Here is a 24,065-nt window from a genome sequence, read left to right as displayed (position 1 = left end):
TCATAGGCTTAATAAAGTTACAGTAGACCTTATATATATGAAAAGTGTTATAAAGAAAAAGTGAAATAATGTTACTAGCTTCTTAAATCTTGCCTAAAGTTTTAATAAACTGTTCAAGATGTTATTTCCTTATCATGTCTTTTGTTTTATCATTATAATCAATGGAAATACAATATTTATTTTACAGAATTTCACTTTTAGATTGTGTACCAGTTCATCTTTAAGTGAAACTTAACAAAAAATTTCTCATTCAAAATAGATTAAAAAACATTTTAGTGATGATTATTTACTATACAAAGCAAGAATATATTAGAATCCTTTACATTTTATTTTATTTTATTTTATTTTATTTTTTGAGACGGAGTCTTGCTCTGTCATCAAGGCTGGAGTGCAGTGGTACGATCTCGGCTCACTGCAGCCTCTGCCTCCTGGGTTCAAGTGATTCTCCTGTCTCAGCCTCCGGAGTAGCTGGGATTACAGGCATACGCCACCACACCCAGCTAATTTTTGTATTTTTAGTAGAGAAGGGGTTTCGCCATGTTGGCCAGGCTGGTCTCGAACTCCTGACTTAGGTGATTCGCCCACCTCTGCCTCCAAAGTGCTGGGATTACAGGTGTGAGCCACCGCACCCGACCTCCTTAAGTATCTTAAACACTTCTTTTTCAAAATGCTGTATCTATTCAATACAATCACAATGTGTTTAGCATGATATATATGTAGACCTTCTGTAGAGTTCTTTTAATTCTCTGCAATAGCCTTCAAATGATTTTTCACCTCTGTCAAGTTTTAGAGAACTGCTTTGTTTCTATTTCTCTAGAACTCTCCTTTAGCAAGGGTTAAAATTTGGAGAATGGCAAACTGAGTTTCTCTTATGTATTTCCTTGAGGTTCTAATGTTTTTAAACATTGGTAGGAAGTTGAGGAAATAACAGATCAGAGTGTATCCACTTCAAACAACAAATGGTTATACTCTGAATTCTTGGCTGAGGTACTTGTGATATTTTAAAATGTATTGGGGCCAGATGTGGAGGCTCACACCTGTAATTCCAGCACTTTGGAAGGCCGAGGCAGGTGGATCACTTGAGGTCAGGAGTTCGAGACCAGCCTGGCCAACATGATGAAACCTCACCTCTACTAAAAATACAAAAATTAGCTGGGCATGGTGGCATGCATCTGTAATCCCAGCTACTTGAGAGGCTGAGGCAGGAGAATCCCATGAACCCGGGAGGTGGAGGTTGCAGTGAGGGAAGATTGTACCGCTGCACTTCAGCCTAGGTGACAGAGCAAGACTCCATCTCAAATAAAATAAAAATAAAATGTATTGGGAAAATGTTTAGTTTTACTAAATTCAGTAATGCACAAAGGATGAAAAGAGGATAGGTGCTTTAGGTATTTATTGTCTATTGTGTCTTTTTTATTTTTACATAGGACAGAAAAGCAATAACCTAGGTTTTCACAATACTTTATTAGACTTTGTTTCAAGGAAATTTTTTCTTTCTCGCTTTTTATTTTTATTTTTGGAGACAGAGTCTTGCTCCATCACCCAGGCTGGAGTGCAGTGACGTGGTCTCAGCTCACTGCAACCTTCGCCTCCTGGGTTCAAGCGATTCTCCTGCCTCAGCCTCCAAAGTAGCTGGGATTACAGGTGTGTGCCACCATACCCAGCTGATTTTTGTATATTTAGTAGAGATGGGGTTCACCTTCTGCCTTCCTCTATGGTTGACATACTGCAACTAGATGGACAGTGCACTTATACTGCTGATTCCTTTTAGTTGTGATATTGATGCCACAAAACCGTAGAAAATAAGATTTGATCACTTCAGGTTATAAACTGTTACCTTTATTACTTCTGTCCTTCTAAGTAATTTGGAATATTATGATTCATGTTAGAGTACCCAGCAGATGTGAAGGAAAATATATAAGCTTAGTGAAATTTTGACTGGTCACTTAATTGTTCATTGGGAAATGAAAGAGGTCTAGAATATGTTGAAGTTTATTACAGACAAAAATAAAAATGAAGGGGAATCTAAATGCATTAACATTTTGTACCTTTTAATATTACAGTTGTTTTCTTCCTCTGTTCCAGAGTTTTCCAGATACTGTAGCCTGCTTTTTACTCTGTTGATAAAGAGGAGGTGTCTGAGAAGCTTTGTAGAAATAATGTGGGAACATGGAGAAGAACTGAATTGAGGTCAGGGAAGCTATAAACCTTTGAGTGCTTTTGTGATGTGCTACGCTCTATGGGAGGCTGTGTATGAGTTCAGGCTTGAGAAACTTGCTTGATAAAAATGTGACTGTTAACACTTACTGTTCCTTCTTCTTGTTAAGAGTCTCTTGAGAAGATGAGTTTTTATTTAAATGCTGTTTTGTCGTTTTTTTCTGGTTATAAAATGGTTACAGATATTTTGTCCTTAGAGTTCTACCTATCCCTCACAAATAACCTGAAACATAAATATAATAGCAGAGTATGCCACAAAGATAGGAAATTCCTGGTGATTCAAGAGAAACTGGAATCTCTAGTTTGTAAGGAAAATAGTCTCTATCTTTGGCTCCTTTGGCCTGTAAAGTGCTTGGTATTATACAGATTGTCCCCAGTTTCTTGACTCCTATTATGACTTGAACCTGCTCTAGAAAGGCTTCTGCCCCCATTACTCCAAGGAAACTGCAGTGATCAAGGTTGCAAATTACCTCTGCTTTTTAGAATCAAACATTTCCCAGTCTTCATTTTACTGGGCCTATCAGCAGCATTTAATATGGTTAATCACCTTCTTTTCCTTCAAGTACTTTGTTTATTTTGCATCCTAGGACATTATGCTCATTTGATTTTTCTCGTATCTGTCTTTCTTGCCTCTCCTTGGAAGGTTTTCCTCATATTCTACAATCCTTTAGGGGCTAATTTCTTGGACGTCTTTTCTAGCTACGCTCTTGTTCTTGGTCACATCTATTTGTATAACCTTTAATAAATACCATCTATATGCTGGAGACTTCTATATCTATGTCCTTGTTTGGATCTCTCCCCTAAATCTCAGACTCTTATTGAAACAGCCTATTCATTGTCTCTATTTGGATGTCTAATAGGCATCTCTGACTTAATATGTCTGCAGCTGAGTTCCTGATACTAACCTGTTCTGCTTTGAGTCTTCATTATCCAGTAAATAGCAACTCCATCCTTCTAGTTTAGGTCCCTTGCAGTCATCCTGGACTCCTTGCTCTCACATCCCATATCCAAACTGTCAGGAAAGTCTTGTTGGTTCTATCTATAAAATATATTCAGATCCCAGGCAGGGCGCGGTGGCTCACACCTGTAATCTCAGCACTCAGGGAGGCCAAGGCAGGTAGATTGCTTGAGTCCAGGAGTTCAAGACCAGCCCGGGCAACATGGCAAAACTCTGTCTCTACTAAAAATACAAAAAATTAGCTAGGCGTGGTAGCATGCGCCTGTAGACCCAGCTACTTGGGAGGCTGAGGTGGGAGAATCACCTGAGCCTGGGAGGTTGAGGCTGCAGTGAGCCCAGATCACACCATTGCACTCCAGCCTAGGTAACCAGAGTGAGACGCTGTCTGAAAAAAAAAAAAAAATTCAGATCCCAGCACATGTCATCTTTTCTATTACCATTATACTAGTTCCAACTTCCATTATCTTTTGCCTAGATTTTCCTCTTAAGAGTCTTTTGAGTCTATTTCTAGTAGTCACTTAACTAGTTACTTGTAACTAGATATCTAACTGCCTCCTAACTAGTTCTTACCCATAAAAGTCTATAGTACCTATAGGAAACAATCAGATTATGTTACTTTTATGGTCAGATGCCTCCAAAGGCTTCTAAACCGATTAAGAATAAAAGATGAAGGCCTTATAATGGGCAGAGAGACTCTACATGATATTCTGCTTTCCAGTCATTCCACATTGACATTATCTTCTGTTACCCTCTTACTTGGCCTTTTTGCTGTTCCTTGAACATGCCAGGTCTGGTCTCCCCTTATGGCCTTTGCACTTATTTCTCTGTCTAGAATTTTTTCCCCAAAGATATCCACATGACTCCATCACTTCTTTCAGGTAAGTATGTTCAAATGTTAACATGCTTGCTTGTTTTGGTCTTCTTTGAAGACTACCTTATCTAAAATTGACCTCTTCCCTCCTCCGTCAACGTTTTCTATCATATATCACCAAATATCACTCTACTTGCTTTGTCTCTTATTTCTTTTTTAAAATAAAAATCATTTAAAGACTGGTTCCTGTTCTCTCACCCAGGTTAGAGTACAATGGCGTGATCATAGCTTACTGCAGTCTCAAATTCCTGGGCTCAAGTGATCCTCCCAAGTAGCTGGGACTACAGATGTGTACCACCACAACCAGCTAATTTTTTTTTAATTGTTTTTTTGTAGATACTGGGTGTCACTATGTTGCCCAGGCTGGTCTTGAACTCCTGGCCTCAAGTGATCCTTTCACCTCAGCTTCCCAGAGTGATGGGATTACAGGTGGGAGCCACTGCATCTGGCGCTTGTCACTTATTTCTGTCATACTAAACATTGTACTTCTTTTTCTGCATTAGAATTAAATTGCTCCATTAAATGGACTTTTGTCAGCTTTGATAAACTGTATTCCCAGCATTGAGAACATTGTTTAGTAGATAGTAGGTATTCACAAAAAATTAGCTGGGCGTGGTGGTGGGCACCTGTAATCCCAGGTTCTCAGGAGGCTGAGGCAGGAGAATCACTTGAACTCAGGAGGTGGAGGTTGCAGTGAGCTGAGATCGTGCTATTGCACTCCAGCCTGGGCAACAAGAGTGAAACTCTGTCTCAAAAAAAAAAAAAAAAAAAAGATAGTAGGTATTCAGTAATTGTTTAATTAATTAAATACAAGTGTCCACCAGGTACGGTGGCTCACGCCTGTAATCCCAGCACTTTGGGAGGCCGAGGCGGGTGGATCACTTGAGGTCAGGAGTTCAGGACCAGCCTGGCCAACATGGTGAAACCTGGTCTGTACTAAAAATACACAAATTAGATGGGTGTGGTGGCTTTCGCCTGTAGTCCTAGCTACTCGGGAGGCTGAGGCAGGAGAATCTCATGAACCCGGGAGGTGGAGGTTGCAGTGAGTCGACATTGTGCCACTGCACTCCAACCTAGGTGACAGAGTGAGACTCTATCTCAAAATAAATAAATAAATAGAAATGTCCTAGAATTTTTTGAAATTTATCTTTAATTCTTTGAGATGCATCACTTTTATTTTGAAAAAATCCTAGTAAAGCCAATAAAATAAAACTCTGTAATATGCATATATGAAATCAGAGAACTCCCCAGTCACTTACTGTTATGGATTGACTCTCAGTAAATGTTTTGAATGTATAAATACCAAGTATTGATTATGTATGTGGTCAGTGTTGTAGGCATTTAAGAGGTAAACCCATTTTCAACAAATTTCTACTTCTAGTGGAGAGAGGTGATGAATATTCAGCAGTTGATTCATACTACTGTATACAGTTGTGGTATATTTACAAACATGTTATTTGTTCCCAGTTCCTGGCACAGAGCTTCTGATACCCTTGGACTTTCCTGAGTGATAGGGGTGATAGAAGTGTCATTTGTTCTATGAGGCAAGCCTTGGTGGACTTCTAGATAACTTGAGGATATGGTGTGGTCACCAGAAAGACCAGACCTTGATTAGAAGCTTGAAACACTCTTATCTCCATGCCCTAACCTCTGGGGAGTGGGGAGTGACTGGAGATAGAGTAAATTACCAGTGGCATATGTAACCAAACCTCTATAAAAGGTTTGCATATGTAACCAGACCTCTATAAAAACCTGTCAAAAAGCTGGGAGCAGTGGCTCACGCCTGTAATCCCAGCACTTTGGGAGGCCAAGATGGGTGGGTGCCTTTGAGCTCAGGAGTTTGAGACCAGCCTGGGCGACATGGCAAAACCCTGTTTCTACAACCAATACAAAAATTAGCGGGGTGCGGTGGCTCACGCCTGTAGTCCCAGCTACTCAGGAGGCTGAGGCTGGAGAATCGCTTGACCCAGGAAGAAGAGGTTGCAGTGAGCCAACATGCTGCCACTGCACCCCAGCGTGGGTGACAGAGTGAGACCCTGTGTCAGAAGAAGAAAAAGCAAAACAAACAAACACAAAACCCTGTAAATGATGGGATTTGGAGAGCTGAGAGGGTGACACCCTGAGAGAGGGTATGGAAGCTGGAAGCTCCCTTACTTCCTACCTCACCCCATGCATTTCTTCTATTTGGTGGTTCTTGGGTTGTATCCTTTATAATAATAATCTAGTAAGAAAATGCTTTCCTGAGTTCTGTGAGTTATTGCCCCAAATTACCTAACCAGAGGAGGGGTCCTGGGAGCCCCCAGTTACTGCTGGTCAGTTGATCAGTCAGAGGATTGGGGAACCCCATGCTTGTGACTGGTGTATGAAGTAATGGCAGTCTTGTGAGCCTTAAATCTGTGGAATCTGATGCTAACTCTGGGTAGTTAGTGTCAGAATTGAATTGTAGGGCACCTAGTTGATATCAGAGAGTCGGAGAAGTGGTATTGGAAAAGACATCACGTATTTGGTGTTAGGAGGAAAAAAAACCTCAATAATTAAGGATTGGATTATGTGGTAATAAGTGCTGTAGATATTAAGAGAAGGAACATTATGAAACTGTGGCATTGTTATACTTTCTATGACAGGAAGGCTTAATGGAGAAGCTGGATTATATAAAGGATGGGTAAGAGTTGTGTTTGATGAACAGACTGCATTCCAGAGAGAATAATGTGAATATTTGCTTGGAGGCAAGAAATGTATGGCATGGAAATAGAAACACTTGCCACATTTTTATGCCATCTTGAAAACTTTCTCTTCATTTTTCTGGTTGGTTACATTTTGAATTAGAATGCATTTATTTTATGCATATTAAATAGATAATATTCTGCTGCATTACTAGAAGTTACAGATGATATAATGACCTAAGTCTCTTCTTTTTAGAAGTTTTTACGTTTAATCGCTCTTTGGAGTCGAATCTAAAACAAATATGAATACACATACCTTCTTCATATATATTCAACATTGTCTTAATATATTTTGTGTGTGCGTGTAATATACTTTAAACTGCATTGTAAGTTCTCTGGTATCCTAGATTTATTAAGAGTAACTGATTTCAAATTGATACATACCCAGGTTTAAAAATTGTTGGCATTTTTTCTCCCTGGCAATCTAGGACATCCTACTCTGGGCTTGTTCACTATACTCTTTACCCTGTAATGGCAAAACTCAACTCTTGATTAGATCAATCTTCTGAATCTTTGGACAGTATTTTTGGTTGCTTGTCTGTACATCATTTTACCAGGTCTAATTTTCTTGCTGAAGATCTCATCAGTTACCTCAACCAGTCATCAGTATGTACATTTAACACCTTAGATGTGTAGTCCACACAACAGTGCTTAACAAATAACAGGTACTATATAAATATTCTTGAATATTTAAATGTCTAGTAGATGTTACTCACTTGGGTCTCCCATGCTTCAAAAACACCTAACGCTGTTAACATTGAGAAGAGGATTGAAAGAAGCAGAATACAAAGGTATTTATTAAGGTGATTATAATAGCTGTAGAATAACAGGCAAGAGAACTGAAAGTGATTGAATAATGAGAATAAAAACAAAGGAAGAGAGTTGAGTGTGGCAGTACAAAGGGATCAAAGTCAGGGTTTCTTTCACTCCCACCATATGTTGGAGTTGACCCTTTAAGTCAGCAGCTGATTATGATGTGATTTTGCTGAAAATTGGGTGATGCTTGGAAAAGGAAAACTGAGAAGAGGGCGTTAAGTCAAGTTGAGGAATTCAAAATGAGATAATTTTGAGGACTTACGATCTAATGCAAGAGGAAGGGAGGAATGACTGGTATTAGTTCCCATTAATACAGTACTTCCTGTGTGCTACGTATTGTCTTAATCTTAAGCACTTTGTATGTATTAACTTACTTCGTCCCCATGGAAACTTTATATGTTCATTACTACTGTTATTTCCATTTTATAGATCTGGAAACTGAGGAATAAAGAGGCTGTAAGAATTTCTCCAGCTCTTGCATATTATAACTGATAACTAGTATTTGAACCCAAGTCCTGTGAGTCCAGAGTCCACTTTCTTTTGTGTTATACTGGGTCCCGGTAATAGAATCCAAGGACACCTTTAGGAGTTACAGAATTAAGTGACTGTCAAGATTCAGTCTAAACAGTATAAAAAAGGGGGAGTCTTCTAAATCAGTGGATTAAAGAGAGCTTTTAGTTCTTTTGTATATACAGTACTGTTTTACACACGACCTTTTTCTATTTGTCCGTTCCTACTGTCCTTTTAAAGCACAGTTCTTCCAGGAAGTTTTCCCTGACCTCAAGCACTTTTCCTCCTACTTGTTTGTGTTAGTGACTTCATAGTAGGTTGTCTTCATAACTATTGCTTGTATGATTTAACCTCCCTGAACCATGGCTTTTTTGATCTATAAGATAGGTACTATTTTACCTAAAAGGGTTGTTATATGAATTGAGTGAAATTGTATGAAGCAGTTACCGCAGTGCCTTTTTATGTTTCTTTTACTAAACCTGGTTGTGCACACTTAGTGTTAGGGAGACTTCAGTAGACAGTACAGTAATAAAGGTCAGTAACCTCAAGGCTCAGTCTTCAAGGAAGATATTTTGAATTAAAATATCCAGCAACAATCTGGTGGTTCTCTTCCTTCTGAGACTCGGTTGTCTCCTGGGGTTCTAACAGGTAGATCATAGAAACTTTTTGTAAAGGCTACCATTATTTGGTGGATGCTCAGAGAATGTGTTTGAATTTTGTTGATTGGAAACTTCTGAAGGAAAAACAATGTAATTAGAATCATTTGAGGTATTACAGAGGCAGATGTGAATGCTTGGATGTTTATTGAAATTGCAGAATTTTCTTATTGATTTGAGTAATACTTCCTTAATTGGCTCTCCCTCGTGCGCTCACACGCTTGCGCTCTCTCTCTCTCTCTCTCTCTCTCTATATATATATATATATATATAATTTTTTTTTTTTTTTCTTCTGGGACAGAGTGTTGCTCTTGTCACCCAGGCTGGAGTGCAGTGGTGCGATCTCGGCTCACTGCAACCTCCATCTCCCAGGTTCGAGCGATTCTCCTGCCTCAGCCTCCCAAGTAGCTGGGATTACAGGCGCCTGCCGCCATGCTCAGCTAATTTTTGTATTTTTAGGAGAGATGGGGTTTCACTGTGTTGGTCAGGCTGATCTCAAACTCTTGACAGGTGATCCACCCACCTTGGCCTCCCAAAGTGGGCAATAGATACTGAAAAAATATCTATCAGTAATCCTGGTTAGTTTTCTGTAATGTGCCTACGTTTCTCAGTGTCTTTTTTTTTTTTTTTTTTTTTTTTTTTTTTTTTTTGAGACGGAGTCTCGCTCTGTCACCCAGGCTGGAGTGCAGTGGCGCGATCTCGGCTCACTGCAAGCTCCGCCTCCTGGGTTCACGCCATTCTCCTGCCTCAGCCTCTCCAAGTAGCTGGGACTACAGGCGCCCGCCACCACGCCCGGCTAATTTTTTGTATTTTTTTAGTAGAGACGGGGTTTCACCGTGGTCTCGATCTCCTGACCTCGTGATCCGCCCGCCTCAGCCTCCCAAAGTGCTGGGATTACAAGCGTGAGCCACCGCGCCCGGCCGTTTCTCAGTGTCTTTACACTGTCTGTAGATTAAGGTTGCTTTCATATGTCACTGTCACCTTAAGCATCATTGTATCTCATTCCCTTGCTGCATACGTACTTTTCTCTTATTGGTAGGTATCGTCATCCTTGTAGCTGATAGAGAAATAAGTTCCTAGTTAACTTTATGTCAAATCACTTAAAAAAATAGATTATAGACTAGAAAGACTGCAGTATATATGTCAGTGAAGTGATTTCATGACATGTAAGTGACTTTTTTGTGATCTACATGTTGTTTTTATGTATGACAGTATTAGAGAATTATACAGTCTGTCAGTTATTTACCTAAATAAAATAATTTGAGGTGACTTTTGTTAAGGATAACTATGAATAAGATTGGTAAAATAGAAATAAGGCCTTACAAAACATCCATGTAAACTGAGGTGATTCAATAGAAATATCCTCCTCAACTTAAATGTATGAACAAATGATACGTGTTTAATTCTGAAATTTGTTACCTGTGTGGAGTTGGTGAGAGTCAGGGATATATTTGGTAAATAATGAAATAAATAAATTTTTAAGAGATTGTTTTTCCTGGCTCTGAGTTTAAAAAGAACGCATTTTTCTTAAAGTAGTATTAAATGTTGTAATAATAGTGATGCTTATAATAGTTTTGTGGTTTGTGTGGAGGTTCTTCATATGGCTTTTAAAAAATAATTCTCAGTGAAAGCCAGGAACAGAACATTACACAATAACTTACTGTTGTTTCTACAGAGGAGAAAGCTACTAGGTCTAAAAATACAGCTTTATAAAATGATAGAATTTTGAGTGTGTACTAATGGGCATTAATACTTTATCCTGTGGTATTTGAAGACCGTTTTCACACAAGCATCTTCAAATATCAGTGTTATTTAGTCTTTGACAGGTGTTGGATAGCAGTTAAAGATTGAAGTATGAGGGTGCAATCCTTGATTTAAAATCCATTCAGCAAATACTTATTGCGTGCCTTGTACATATCAGGCACTGGGAATAAAGTAGTAACAAAGTGGATCAAATTGCTGCCCTTATGGAAATCAATTTATGGAAGGAGAGACAAAAGATAAGAAGATAAATGAGTATGATGAATGGTATGTAAGATAGAGATAAGTGCCAGGAAAGAAAATGAAAGCATGAATGTTGAGGGGATGGAGGTGACATTTTAGATAAGGGAGCCAGAGAATGCCTCTCCGTGTAGGTGACTTTTGAGTGAAGACCTGAGGGAAACAAGGAAGCTAGTCACGTAGATGTCTGGAGTAAGTACCAGGCCTAAGGAAGAGCAAGTACACAGCCCTTGAGATTGGGAATGAGCCCAGCATATTTGGGGAGCAGTGAATGTGGTATGGTCAGAGAGGAGTGAAAAGTGGGAGGGAGAAGGAAAAGATCAGAAGGGGAACAGGATGGCAGGGGATAGTTTGTGAAGGACCTTATAGACCATTGTAAGGATTAAGCTTTCATTCTGGATGAGATGGGAAGGCATGAATGAGGTGGTTTTAAAAGGATCCCTCTACTTTCTTTGTTGATAGTAGACTCTTGGGGTGTGGGGTGAGGCAGAAGCAGGGAGAGCAGTTAGGAGGCAATTGTAACGATTCTGTGGTAGCATTAGATCATGGTGATAGCAATGGTAGAGGTGATGAAAAATGCTCAGATTCATATTTATTTCCAACACAGAATTGATAAGAGTGGGTTGCTGAATTGCATCTGATGTGAGAGACAGGGTTAAAAATGGGTTCTAAGGTTTTGGCTCTTGCAAAACATAGAGTTACCATTTTTTTTCAGATGAGAATTGACTGGAGGAGCAGACATTTTGGAGAGTGGTGGTGATAGTGGTAATAATACTGGGGATTAGGAATCTATCTTTTAGATATGTTAGATTTGAGATGCTTATTTAGACAGGCAGTTACTTAAAGTATCATGTTTGTTAGTTAAAGGGAGAGGTCTAGGCTGGAGAATCTGGGAGTAGTCAGTATATAAATGGCATTTAAAGCTATCAGACTGAATGAGTTGATGTAGAGAGTGAATATAGAACATACTTAAGTGTTAAACCCTGGAGCAGTTTTCAAAGAAAGAAGGGACAGGGAGGTATGAAATCCAGAAGTGATGTTCAGAAAGCTTGGTGGAATAAGTGTTTCGAAGAGGAGGGATTACTGGTTTTGTCAAATGCTGCTTGGTGAAGTAAGATAAAGGCTGATAATCTACAATTCAGTTTTAGCTAATGAGTCGTTGGTAACCTTGATAAGCAGTTTCAGTGTAATAGTGGGAACAAAAGCCTGATAAAGTGAGTTTACTGGAGAACTGGAGGTGTAGTAGATTGGAGACAGAGATTATAGACAAGGCATTTGGGAAAAAGAGAAATGGAGCAGAGCTTTAGGAAGAAGATAAGATTTTGTAAAATGGAAGACAATATACCATGTTTGTATGTTGATGAAAACAATTCAGAGATAGGATTAAGTTGATGATGCAACTAAGGAGGAATTACTAGAACCCTGTCTTTAAGTAGTAGCAGAATTGGCCTTAGATAGTACCATAAACTTACTCCCTAGTAACAGAAGAGAAGGAAGAGATACTGTATTTGAGAATAGCTGTAGGTAGCTAGGTAGTGAGAGAGAGGTAAGAGCTTGTGGAAATCTGATTGCTTCTGCTTTTTAGTGAAATAGCAGCTGATAGGATTTGAGAAGAGAAGTTATGAAATAGTCATCTAGGGGAGTAAAGATTGAATGAAATAAGGAAATTATGTACAGCAAAGACTGACTTGACATTGGTCATGATTTTTTAACTGACATCGTTAATCTTTGATGAATTCATCATTCATTTCCCTACAGTCATTCATCTCCAGCTATGTTCAGCTGATTGATTAGATACAGAAACAAAGTAGGCGGAGAGTTGGATTTAATGATGATTGGGGTTTGGCTGGAAAACTAAGATGCATTCAGAAATGGGCAAATGAATTATTCTAATGATAGACCTAGGATTTTACATTTGGTAAGCAAAAAAGAGAAAATGAGAGATGAATAACAATGAAACAGTGTTGAGATCAGTGAATCTTAGGTCCAGGGGAACTTGAATGTGAAAAGGAAAAATAGGAGGTAGTGGCGTGAGAGAGAGAAAGGTGCTTGAAATCGAGATTTTTGAGGGATTGCTGTTTGGGGCCATGATGAGGGTCTAAGATAGGATTTCTTGTCTGAAAGGATAGTCCATAGGTTTATATTGCCCGAGTAAAGTTAAAGATCCTCTGGTCTAGAGTATGCCATGGTAAGTCAGTGGTTGAGATAAGGTTGAGGACAAAATCATTAAAGAAGAGGAAATCAAAGAAGTGAGAAATGGAACAATTAAAACAGTCATCACTGTGGATACTGAAATCACCAGAAATGATTACTGGACAGAAACTAGGACAGAAATAATATTGAATGGCATGATGAATAACATCTTAGGGTAAGCATGAGTGTGGTGGATAACTGGTTGATGGTAGTAGGTTAGTATAATCTGCTGTTCAGATTTCAAGGTACTGATTTTTAGAGATGAGAGGATAGAAGTCTGAAATCATGGTAGAGGAAACAGCCACACCACCATACAAGAGAGCTAGTAAGTAGCTTCAAAGGAGATTTTTTTTTTTTTTTTTTTTGAGACGGAGTCTTGCTCTATCACCCAGGCTGGAGTGCAGTGGCGCGATCTTGGCTCACTGCAAGCTCCGCCTCTGGGGTTCATGCCATTCTCCTGCCTCAGCCTGTCCGAGTAGCTGGGACTACAGGCGCCTGCCACTGCGCCCGGCTAATTTTTTGTATTTTTAGTAGAGACGGGGTTTCACCGTGGTCTCGATCTCCTGACCTCGGGATCAGCCCGCCTCGGCCTCCCAAAGTGCTGGGATTACAAGCGTGAGCCACCGCGCCCGGCCCAAAGGAGATTTTAAGAGTGATTTTAACTTGGGGAATTTAAGAGCTGGAGTCATTGTTTACTTCACTGTGGCACCTTTGAAACTGTTACGTTAACATAAGGTAATTGAAGAATTGTTATTCCTCTTGTATTCAACTGAATTTTTAATGTTAGCTTACAGAAATTTGCAGTTGTGAAAAAGAACAGAAACTTGTGTTGAATTCGGCTACTCCTTAAATATGCATTTTTAATACTCTCTAACACCTTGTCCCTCCTCATATAATCTCTCAAGGCCTGTGATTACATATTGCATATTGAAGTCGCTTCTTTTTTCTCTTTCATAGATATTAATGCCTTCCAATGCACTGTTGTTGATAGAATATAAAACTATGAGGTAAAAATATCTCAGGGTTTTGCCTTTGAATATAGAATCTAACCTTTCCACCATATTGGGTATTTATTTAGGGAGAGTACTCAAGTATTTTGCCACACTCTTTTTTAGTTTGTTTGTTTGTTTGTTTGAGACAGAGTCTTACTCTGTTTTCCAGGTTGGAGTGCGGTGGTGCGATCTTGGCTCACTGCAACTTCTGCCTCCTGGGTTCAAGCAGTTCTCATATCTCAGCCTCCTGAGTAGCTGGGATTATAGGCGCATGCCACCACGCCAACTAATTTTTGTATTTTTAGTAAAGATGGTGTTTTACCATGTTGGCCGATTGGTGTCGAACTCCTGACCTCAGCCAATCCACACTCCTCAGCCTCCCAAAGTGCTGGGATTACAGGTGTGAGCCACTGTGCCCAGCATTGCCACACTCGTAAGTCATTTTCAACTGGAATTCAGGAGTCACCATGTGGGACACTGTGAGCCAGTAGAATATTCTAAAACTTAGAAATACATATTAATCCTCAGAAATTAGAAATTTCTTTTCCAAGCTTTTCATTTTCCATTTCTTGGACTATTTGTTGTTATAATCTGTGTTTACTATAATCTTTCCAAATTAAGTATTAATTTTGTCTCTCTTCTACTTATTTGATTTATTCAGTTATTCCCTCCCACTTTGCAGTTATTCAGCGTGTTAAAAGTACAAGTGTGGCCGGGCGCGGTGGCTCAAGCCTGTAATCCCAGCACTTTGGGAGGCCGAGGCGGGTGGATCACGAGGTCAGGAGATCGAGACCATCCTGGCTAACACGGTGAAACCCCGTCTCTACTAAAAAATACAAAAAAATTAGCCGGGCGTGTTGGCGGGCGCCTGTGGTCCCAGCTACTCGGGAGGCTGAGGCAGGAGAATGGCGTGAACCCAGGAGGTGGAGGTTGCGGTAAGCCGAGATCGCGCCACTGCACTCCAGCCTGGGGGACAGAGAAAGACTCCGTCTCAAAAAAAAAAAAAAAAAGTACAAGTGTTTCTTTTCTGGAAAAAATAAGCCAAAGCTAGAAATTGTTCAAGCAGGAGATTTTGTTTGTGGAATGAAAGTGAACCTCACTAAAATAGCAGTGTGTTATATACTGGACTGGCATGTATACAGAAAACAGCAAATTGATCTGTAAGGCACTGCTGTAGTAAAGGAGTGCAAGTTATAACCTCAGCTGAATGATAAAAAGTAATTTATATGAGAAGATTACAGGTCAGGAAATGATTTATTCCACATGCAAATACTTGAGTGCATTGTTCAATAGAGACAACATTTCTGTGTAGGCTATTTCACAGACAATGTGAGATTTTAATTGGTCTTCTAAAGATATGCTGTTGGTATGAGGAAGTGTTGTGAGGAGGGCATTTTAGAGCAGATTTTAGTCTAGGGCAATTTTTTTGTCCATTACAAATCCTTGTGAGTTTTTTCAGTGCCCTGTAAATTATGAAGTTAATTGCTCCAACTTTTGGGAACAGGAACTATTCCAAACTCAGGTGAACTTAGAGAATTTCACTCTCTGATCCTTTCAGTTTGTTTCATCCACCTTTGTGTAGCTTCTTAAAAGCACATAGGCTTGGTCAATCTTTTTTTTTTTTTTTTCCTTATTAGATGCGCTCTGCCTTTGTTGCCCAGGCTGATCTTGAACTCCTGGGCTCAAGTGATCCTTCCCGCCTTGGCCTCCCAAAGTGCTAGGGTTTACTGCGTGAGCCACCGTGCTTGGCCCAGGTTAGTCAATCTTTATCTCATTGCTTAGAGAGAACCTCCTCTGGAAATCTTCCTTTCTTGGTAGCTTATTCCTCTCTGGTATCCTATCCTGAGAACTCCAGAGTCTTAGCCTCCCTGGACTTCTTTATAGCCTTATCTCCTTGACTTACAAAGGCTCCTGAATCCCATGTGATTTCCCCCTTCTTTGCAGGATAGTTTGGAAACTCTTCAGTCAAACTGGTGTGATCAGAAAGCTTACATAATTTGTTTCCCATAACCCAGACCATTGCCCTTTGTTAACATATGTTGCATCTTAATTGTTTCATCTATTTTTCCAGGTTTTTTGTTGTTTCAGGCAGAAACATAAATGCCAACTCTGCTAATTCATCTCACTGAAAACAGAAGTCTGCTTATTAAATTTTAGCTTTTTGTTATTAAAAATTTTTTTTTTTTTTTTTTTGAGACGGAGTCTCGCTCTATCGCCCAGGCTGGAGTGCAATGGCGCAATCTCGGCTCACTGCAAGCTCCGCCTCCCGGGTTCACGCCATTCTCCTGCCTCAGCCTCTCCGAGTAGCTGGGACTACAGGCGCCCGCCACCACGCCCGGCTAATTTTTTGTATTTTTAGTAGAGACGGGGTTTCACTGTGGTCTCGATCTCCTGACCTCGTGATCCGCCTGCCTCGGCCTCCCAAAGTGCTGGGATTACAAGCGTGAGCCACCGCGCCCGGCCTGTTATTAAAATTTAAATAAAAAGTACGTGGTGGGTACCCGATAGATGCTGGCCCCAAAGCTGCAAAATACTGGCTTGTAGAAGTGTTTTGTTGGTTTATATGACAATTTAAATTTCAGGACATTAAACATAAAAACTGGATTTGGGATTTCTCTTGATACGTTTATACTGTGATATTTTGTTTGCATTTCAGCATTTAGCTGGAACTGAAAAGACTCCTAGTTTAGTCACAGCATACCCTCTCTAAATTGTTACCTTAATTTTCCCTTTTTTTTGAGAACTCAATTTATGTCATATGGGTCAGGTACAGTGACTCACACCCGTAATCCCAGCACTTTGGGAGACTGAGGTGGGAGGATTGCTTGAGGCCAAGAGTTCAAGACCAGCCTGGGTAACATAGTGGGACCCCATCTGTACAAAAAATAATTAACTGCATGTGGTGGTACACGTGTGTAGTATCAGCTACTCGGGAGGCTGAGGTGGAAGGATCACTTGAGTGCCAGAGGTCGAAACTGCAGTGAGCCATGATCTCACCCTTGCACTCCAGCCTGAGCATCAAAGCGAGACCCTGTCTCAAAAAAAAAAAAAAAAAGAGTACATTGTTTCTTGCCCAGCAGAGTTTGAGTTTGAAATTTGTCATTGAGGAGATACGAATATTATCATCATGGTTTGTGAATGACATAATTGAATTATTAGTTATTCCTGATGTTACAGTTAAGCCATTGCTGCTATTTTTTAAATTCTCGATACCTAAATAAATAAATCCCTTAGGCTGGGTGCGGTGGCACAAGCCTGTAATCCCAGCACTTTGGGAGGCCAAGGCGAGCGGATCACCTGAGGTTGGGAGTTCGAGACCAGCCTGACCAACATGAAGAAACACCATCTCTACTGAAAATACAAAATTAGCCGGGCATGGTAGCGCTTGCCTGTAATCCCAGCTACTTGGGAGGCTGAGGCAGGAGAATCGCTTGAACCGGGGTGGGGGCGGCGGAGGTTGTGGTGAGCCCAGATCGCGCCATTGCACTCCAGCCTGGGCAAGAAGAGCAAAACTCCATCTCAAAAAATAAAAAATAAAAAAAAAATACATAAATCCCTTGTTTGAGATCCATGTATATAGGAAAACATTATTTTTATTGTGTTTATAACCTATGGTAGGTTGACAGTGAAGGGAAGAGCTCAGGACAGTTAATGAAAGCATCACCTTTTCTTTACTGAGATCTCCTATGTAAGGAAAGCATTCAGTTAGTCTTAGAATTGTCATGAAAGTTAGATTAGGGAATGTTCATAGCATTGTGATCATCATCTTAGGTATTCAGTCTGTGAATTTCTGTTTTTAGGTGTAATCTGACAGTTCTGTAAAATAAACATCAGCAATGTATGCTTCTTATGGCTGTTCTAGGTCTCCGTGTTTTTATTATGAACTTGTGTCTGATCTTTTCAAGTTTTTGACCCATGGTATTTTTTCCTCAATGCCAATTAACAGTGGTTAAACAAAATAGTTAAGGTTTTCCTTCTAAGTCCAGAAGTAGACATTCCAGAGTTGATGTGATCATTTAAGGATGCCAGGGTTGTTGAAGACTGGGCTGTTGTTCTCTTGGTCTTTTCCTCATGGTCAGTTACAATATAGCTGATACTGTTGTTGTCTTCCTTAGTTCAGCTCCAGGCAGGAAGGAGGAGGAAGCAGAAAAGGGCAAGAAGGCTCATATTGTTACACACACAATGGGTGTGTTCATTTGCTTGGTGGGTGACAAGTCAGTGACCACAACCAAGTAGGATTTAACAGGGGGATTTTATTACTTGCACCGAGTAAGGAGGACACTAGGGATAGTCCCAAAGGCAGTGCCTCCCCAAACAAAGGTGAACACCCAGGCTAGTTAGCTGAGTCATTGTATTAGAGGTGGAATAAAGGCAGTGCAGGCACATTTATCATGCTTTTACATACATCAGATGTATAGAAAGTGGCACATAAGCTACTTCCTGGGTGGGGATTTTAGTATGGTAGTGAGGAGAGTTTGCCAAAAGTTCTTCTCCAGTTTAGGCATCTCTGGACCCAACCACTGGGCTGAGCTTCTTTCTGGAACTTCTTGAAACAACAAGAACTCAAGGCGCAACAGTTAAAAAAGCGAGTTTTCTTTTACTTTTTCTTTTCAGACGGAGTCTCGCTCTGTTGCCAGGCTGGAGTGCAGTGGCGCCATCTTGGCTCACTGCAACCCCTGTCCCCTGAGTTCAAGCGATTGTCCCGCCTCAGCCTCCCGATTAGCTGGGACTACAGGCATGCACCACCATGCCCAGCTAATTTTTGTACTTTTAGTAGAGGTGGGGTTTCACCTCGTTGGCCAGGATGGTCTCCATCTTTGGACCTCGTGATCCGCCCGCCTCGGCCTCCCAGAGTGCTGGGATTACAGGCGTGCACCACTGCGCCCGGCCACAAGTGAGTACTTTTTCACAGTGCATACCCCAAAACCTGGGGACCCTGAGTTACAATATCACCTTAATTTGCCCCTAGTCAAGGAGCTTTCTAAAACTCACCCCAAGTCATCTCAAATATTACATCTTACTTACCTGAATTATGTCATATTATCATCTCTGTCTTCCAGAACCTTAAAAATTTTAGGATAGTCCATTATTGCCCCTAGCAAAATCAGTGTTCTTTTGGTAAGAAAGCAGGAGTAGATGGATACTGTATTTACAACTTGAAGTCCCTACCTCAGAAACCACCATACTTTAGGGGCCTTCTGTTATACCCATAGGTTGTCCTCCTCATTTACCATAACTGTGCCCCTTCTGAAAGCATAAACTACAATATGTCATTCTTATATATTTCAGTACATTAATCTTATTTTTTCCCTTAGCTTTTATTCTCTTAACTTCCTCAATAATTAAGTTGGTCTTTTTGAATGAGATGATTGCCCTCCAAATGTTTTGAAGGCAGGAGAGGTGATTAATGTTTGTAAGTCAATATATGTTATAGTATTTTATTGTTCATACTCTGTCATTTACTACTTTCACAGACCAGTAGATATACTTAGTTATAAAGTATATAATCCCTGAATTTGTTTGCTTTTCATGACCATCTGCACTGGTTTTATTGTCATCTAATATAGGTGTTAAGCCATTGTCACTTTTTAAAAAAAAAAGTTTTGCCAGGGTCGGTGGATCACGTCTGTACTCCTAACGCTTTGGGAGGCGAGGTGGGAGGATCGCACTAACCCAGGAGTTCATCTTCACCGAACGAAACAAAACAAAACAAAAATTAGCCGGTATGGTGTTAAACACCTTGTAGTCCCAGCTACTCGGGAAGCTGAGGTGGGAGGATCTCATGAGTCCAGGAATTCCAGGATGCAGTGACCTGTGATCATGCCACTGCTCTCCAGTGAGTGAGCTCTTGTCTCTAAAATAAATTAGTTAGTTTTATTGAGATATAATTTACATAGCATAAAATTGGACTTTATAAAATTCATTGATTTGTAGTATACCACAGAGTTGTGCAACCATGACCACTATCTAATTTTAGAATACCCCCGAAAGAAACCCACTATCCATTAGCAGTTACTTGTGTTCCTCTTCCTGCCACTTCCAGCCCTTTGGCAACCGCTTATCTACTCTCTGTCTCTATGGAAATGTCTGTTGTGAACATTCCATATAAATGAAATCATATAATCTCTGCCCTTTTGCATCTAGCTTTCTTTCACTTAATATAATGCTCTCAAGATTTATTCATGTTGTAGCATGTTGTTAAGACAACTTCCTTATCAGATAATGATTTGCAAATATTTTCTTGTATTCTGTAGCTTGTCTTTTCACTCTCGATTTTGATGAAGCCCAATTTATATTTTCTTTTGTTACTTGTGCTTTTGGTGTCACATCTAAGAAACCATTGCCCAACTAAGTGTCACAAAGATATTCTTACATGTTTTCTTCTAAGAGTTTGATAGTTTTGGGTCTTACATTTTGGTCTCTGATTTGTTTTGAGTTAGTTTTGTGTATGGTGTGAAGTAATTTCCTAACTTTATTTTTTGTATATGGAAACCCAGTTGTCCCGGTACTATTTAAGAGACTCTTCTTTCCCCCATTGAGTTGTCTTGGAACCATACCAACTTTTTTAGAAAGTGACTTTAGAAATAGTTGTGCATAAATAAATATGTTTTTTTATTCTTAATACTGAATCTGGAGATTTAGAAATGGGATAGAGTTTTTAGTCCTTAGATAAGAGCTTACTTCCCTGTTTACAATGACTAGGATAGCAAGTAGCTCACAGTAGAACTCTGAATAGGTTTGTTGAATATATATGGATGGTCTCTTGAGAGGAAATTGAGTGGGTGAATTTAAATGTTGGAGCATTCAGTTAGAGATACTAAAATCATAAACATTCTTATTTGTAGTAATATAGTGCTATAATAAGAGGCATAGTGATGATTCTTTTTCCTTTGGTTTTTTATTTTGATTGTGCTGAGTATTCATACTTGTTTGAGATGCCAAGGTGCTGCTTTCTCAACTGGCAAATGTTTTAGAATAAGAAAACCTTTGCTCACAACATTTTCCTTGCAGGCTACTTTAAATTTTCCCTTGAATCTGAAAGCCTATGTAACATTGTATCAAAGCAACTCGTTTTATGCATCTGTGTTGATCATTAATGCTGTTTACCAAATAGTTTTTGTTCTTATCCTTCATGTTAGGGGCTGTGACTAATTCTGGCCAATAAGTGAGTTGTGAGAAAAACAGATGTATGAAAGAAAATTGTGCATCCTAATATTGCTGCAGTATTTAAGTTCCAGTATGAGATCTTCAAAGCTGTCTTTTTTTTTTCCTTCCGTCCTTGGATCCTGAGGCAACATTTTGAGGTGCTATTCCCTCTGAGTTAAAAAAGACCTGCCAGGCCGCACTCAGTAGCTCATGCCTGTAATCCCAGCACTTTGGGAGGCTGAGGTGGGCGGATCACCTGAGGTCAGGAGTTTGAGACCAGCCTGACCAACATGAAGAAACCCTGTCTCTACTAAAAATACAAAATTAGCCAGGCATGGTGGTGCATGCCTGTAATCCCAGATACTCGGGAGGCTGAGGCAGGAGAATTGCTTGAACCCGGGAGGCAGAGGTTACGGTGAGCTGAGATCGTGCCATTGCACTCCAGCTTGGGTAACAAGAGTGAAATTCCATGCCCCTGCCCCCCCCACCAAAAGAAAGACCTGTCAGTAAGGAATGGACAGCCTGAAGAAGTAAATTTTATTTTAAGCCACAGAGATTTTATGGTTCTTTGTGTAGCTACATAACCTGGCTTACCTTGACTGAGTATTTTTTTCTTGTTAGATTCTGAGACTTAGATAAGAGTATTATTATAATAGTACAGGTATTTCAGAAGTACTTAGATAAAAGTCAAGGATAAGGGAAAGATACATGGCATTGAACAATTAGCATTTTTGAGTTTTAGTTTCTTGCCCTTATTGTTTCTTCTCTTTTTTTCATTGTTCTTAGTTTTCTTTTATGTTTTGTTTCCCTAGTCTAACTGGTGAGGTAATCATGATCAGCGGTAACTTGAACTGAAGAATGGTTTTGTTCCAGTACATGTTTCTGCTTATAGTCACTGAAAAGTTTCTCATCTATTCCAAAGCCCTGCTTCTGTGCATATTTAGTTCCTACTACATCAAGAAAGGAATTTTAAGGATCAGACAGTTGATTTCTTTGACCTGTTGAACACCGTTCTGACATTTCAAGTAGTGAATGTTTTATAATGAATGAGTCTTTTGTAATCTTTGTGAAATAATTTGTAAAATTTCGTTAATTGATCTTTTGTCAATATTAATGCAAGTTAGAGAAAAATGTTATTTACTGGCACTGCATAATTGAAATCAGAGTTACAAAGAATATTCTTAGTATGTAAACTACGTATATACATTTGCAAAGGAGAATTTTATTTAAAAAAAGTAATTGATGTAGTTCCTTTACTGTGAAAAGAAAAATGTTTTCCTATTTTTAAGGTGGCTTGTTTTTTAGTCCCCTCCTCTCATATGAATTCCATCATAAAATCTATGATGTTGCCGGGCGCGGTGGCTCACGCTTGTAATCCCAGCACTTTGGGAGGCCGAGGCGGGCGGATCACGAGGTCAGGAGATCGAGACCACGGTGAAACCCCGTCTCTACTAAAAAATACAAAAAATTAGCCGGGCACGGTGGCGGGCGCCTGTAGTCCCAGCTACTTGGAGGCTGAGGCAGGAGAATGGCGTGAACCCGGGAGGCGGAGCTTGCAGTGAGCCGAGATTGCGCCACTGCACTCCAGCCCGGGCGACAGAGCGAGACTCTGTCTCAAAAAAAAAAATAAATAAAATAAAATCTATGATGTTTGGTAAAGTAATTGATCAGCTGTCTTAATAAATATATATATATATTTGTGTGTGTGTACTTTTAGGGCTGGAAATTGATTTTTAATGATAAAGTACAATGTAGGGGGCAGAGGGGGCTAAGCCAAACTAACTGGGATGCTGTGGTGGCAATGGGCTGGCCACACAAACTGCTGCTGCTGCTGCTGCTGCTTCTAGGTGGCCGCCTTGCTGGTGAGGTCCTTGCCTTCTCTGTAGCTGCCAGTGCCATCTCCTTTGCCTGCTCCTTGGCTTCCTTGGCTGTGTCAACAAGTGTTTTAGAGGGGCCTCGCATTGCATCTTTGCCAAGATACATTCAAAACTCTTCATAGTCTTGGTCACATTGCTTTTGAACTGAGCAAGACCAAATTCCTGGACACCTCTGGAGACACCAAATAAGCTAGAGGAGAGCCAGGCTTCTCTGCGGATTTCGGTCCAGCCACTGTTGTCAGAATTCATACAGTAAACACATCGTTTCTCCACCACCATCAGCCGGGCATGGTTGATGTTCCAGGTGAAGGTGGTCATGGTCTGATTCTGTGGGTCCAAATAGAGTCCTCCAGGATGTACACTGAATGAAGAACATTGGCAGGAAACAGTTGCTTGGCCCAGTGGGGCATCCTGTTGGTCTTGGTCAGGAGTCGCCGGGACAGCAGTTGCTGGTCAGCAGTCATCTCCCGGTGTACTGTGTCTTCCGTCAAGACATGTTTGCTATAGGGATTTGGGTACTGATGCCAGAAGGCGGTGAACACTTGGTCCCAGGAACTCTGGAGCATGCTCTGGCTCAGGAAATACTTCACCATCGTCCCGGCTGGAGCGGACTCCAGAGTTCCTGGGACCAAGTGTTCACCACCTTCTGGGAGACACGTGGGGACCGGAGCTCAGCGAACACCTGCCGCCAGGCTCGTAGCTCAGTCACCACTGCACCGTGCCCAAGCAGCTGCTGCCGCCACCGCCATGAGTTGTCCGCTGTCTTAATATATCTTAAAAGACTTGTGTATAGCAAATGCTGTTACAAGTGTGGATGGCATTACTTACATACACAAACCACATTATAAACCATGATACTTATTTTTAACGAGAATGTCTTAAAGTTATTTTTAAATCTGTGCTTTTTAAGGAAGTAATAGAAGCAAAGGGAATATTAAAACATCTGATTGGTTAGTTTTATACTTGATGATAAAGTGTATTTTTAACTATGCTAAATCAGTAATGGAGGTGAAGCCAAGTACATTACTAATTTTCTATCTTTTTCTCTTTTGGAGAAAATGTTATCTTACAATAGATACTCAGAGTAAGACTTCTAAAATTAGTG

General features: G+C 40.2%; 1 protein-coding gene and 1 pseudogene across 1 annotated transcript in view; one reads left to right on the top strand and one right to left on the bottom strand.

Moving 5' to 3' along the window:
* The window catches only part of JMJD1C (jumonji domain containing 1C), a 369,469-nt gene that overhangs the window by 75,403 nt on the left and 270,001 nt on the right, over window positions 1–24,065 (top strand). The window lies entirely within an intron of this gene.
* LOC134736464 (PRELI domain-containing protein 1, mitochondrial-like) lies at window positions 20,884–23,806 on the bottom strand (annotated as a pseudogene).

Source organism: Symphalangus syndactylus, chromosome 4, assembly GCF_028878055.3.
Source record: "Symphalangus syndactylus isolate Jambi chromosome 4, NHGRI_mSymSyn1-v2.1_pri, whole genome shotgun sequence".
NCBI lineage: Eukaryota > Metazoa > Chordata > Mammalia > Primates > Hylobatidae > Symphalangus > Symphalangus syndactylus.
This window is presented reverse-complemented; position numbering and strand designations above follow the sequence as displayed.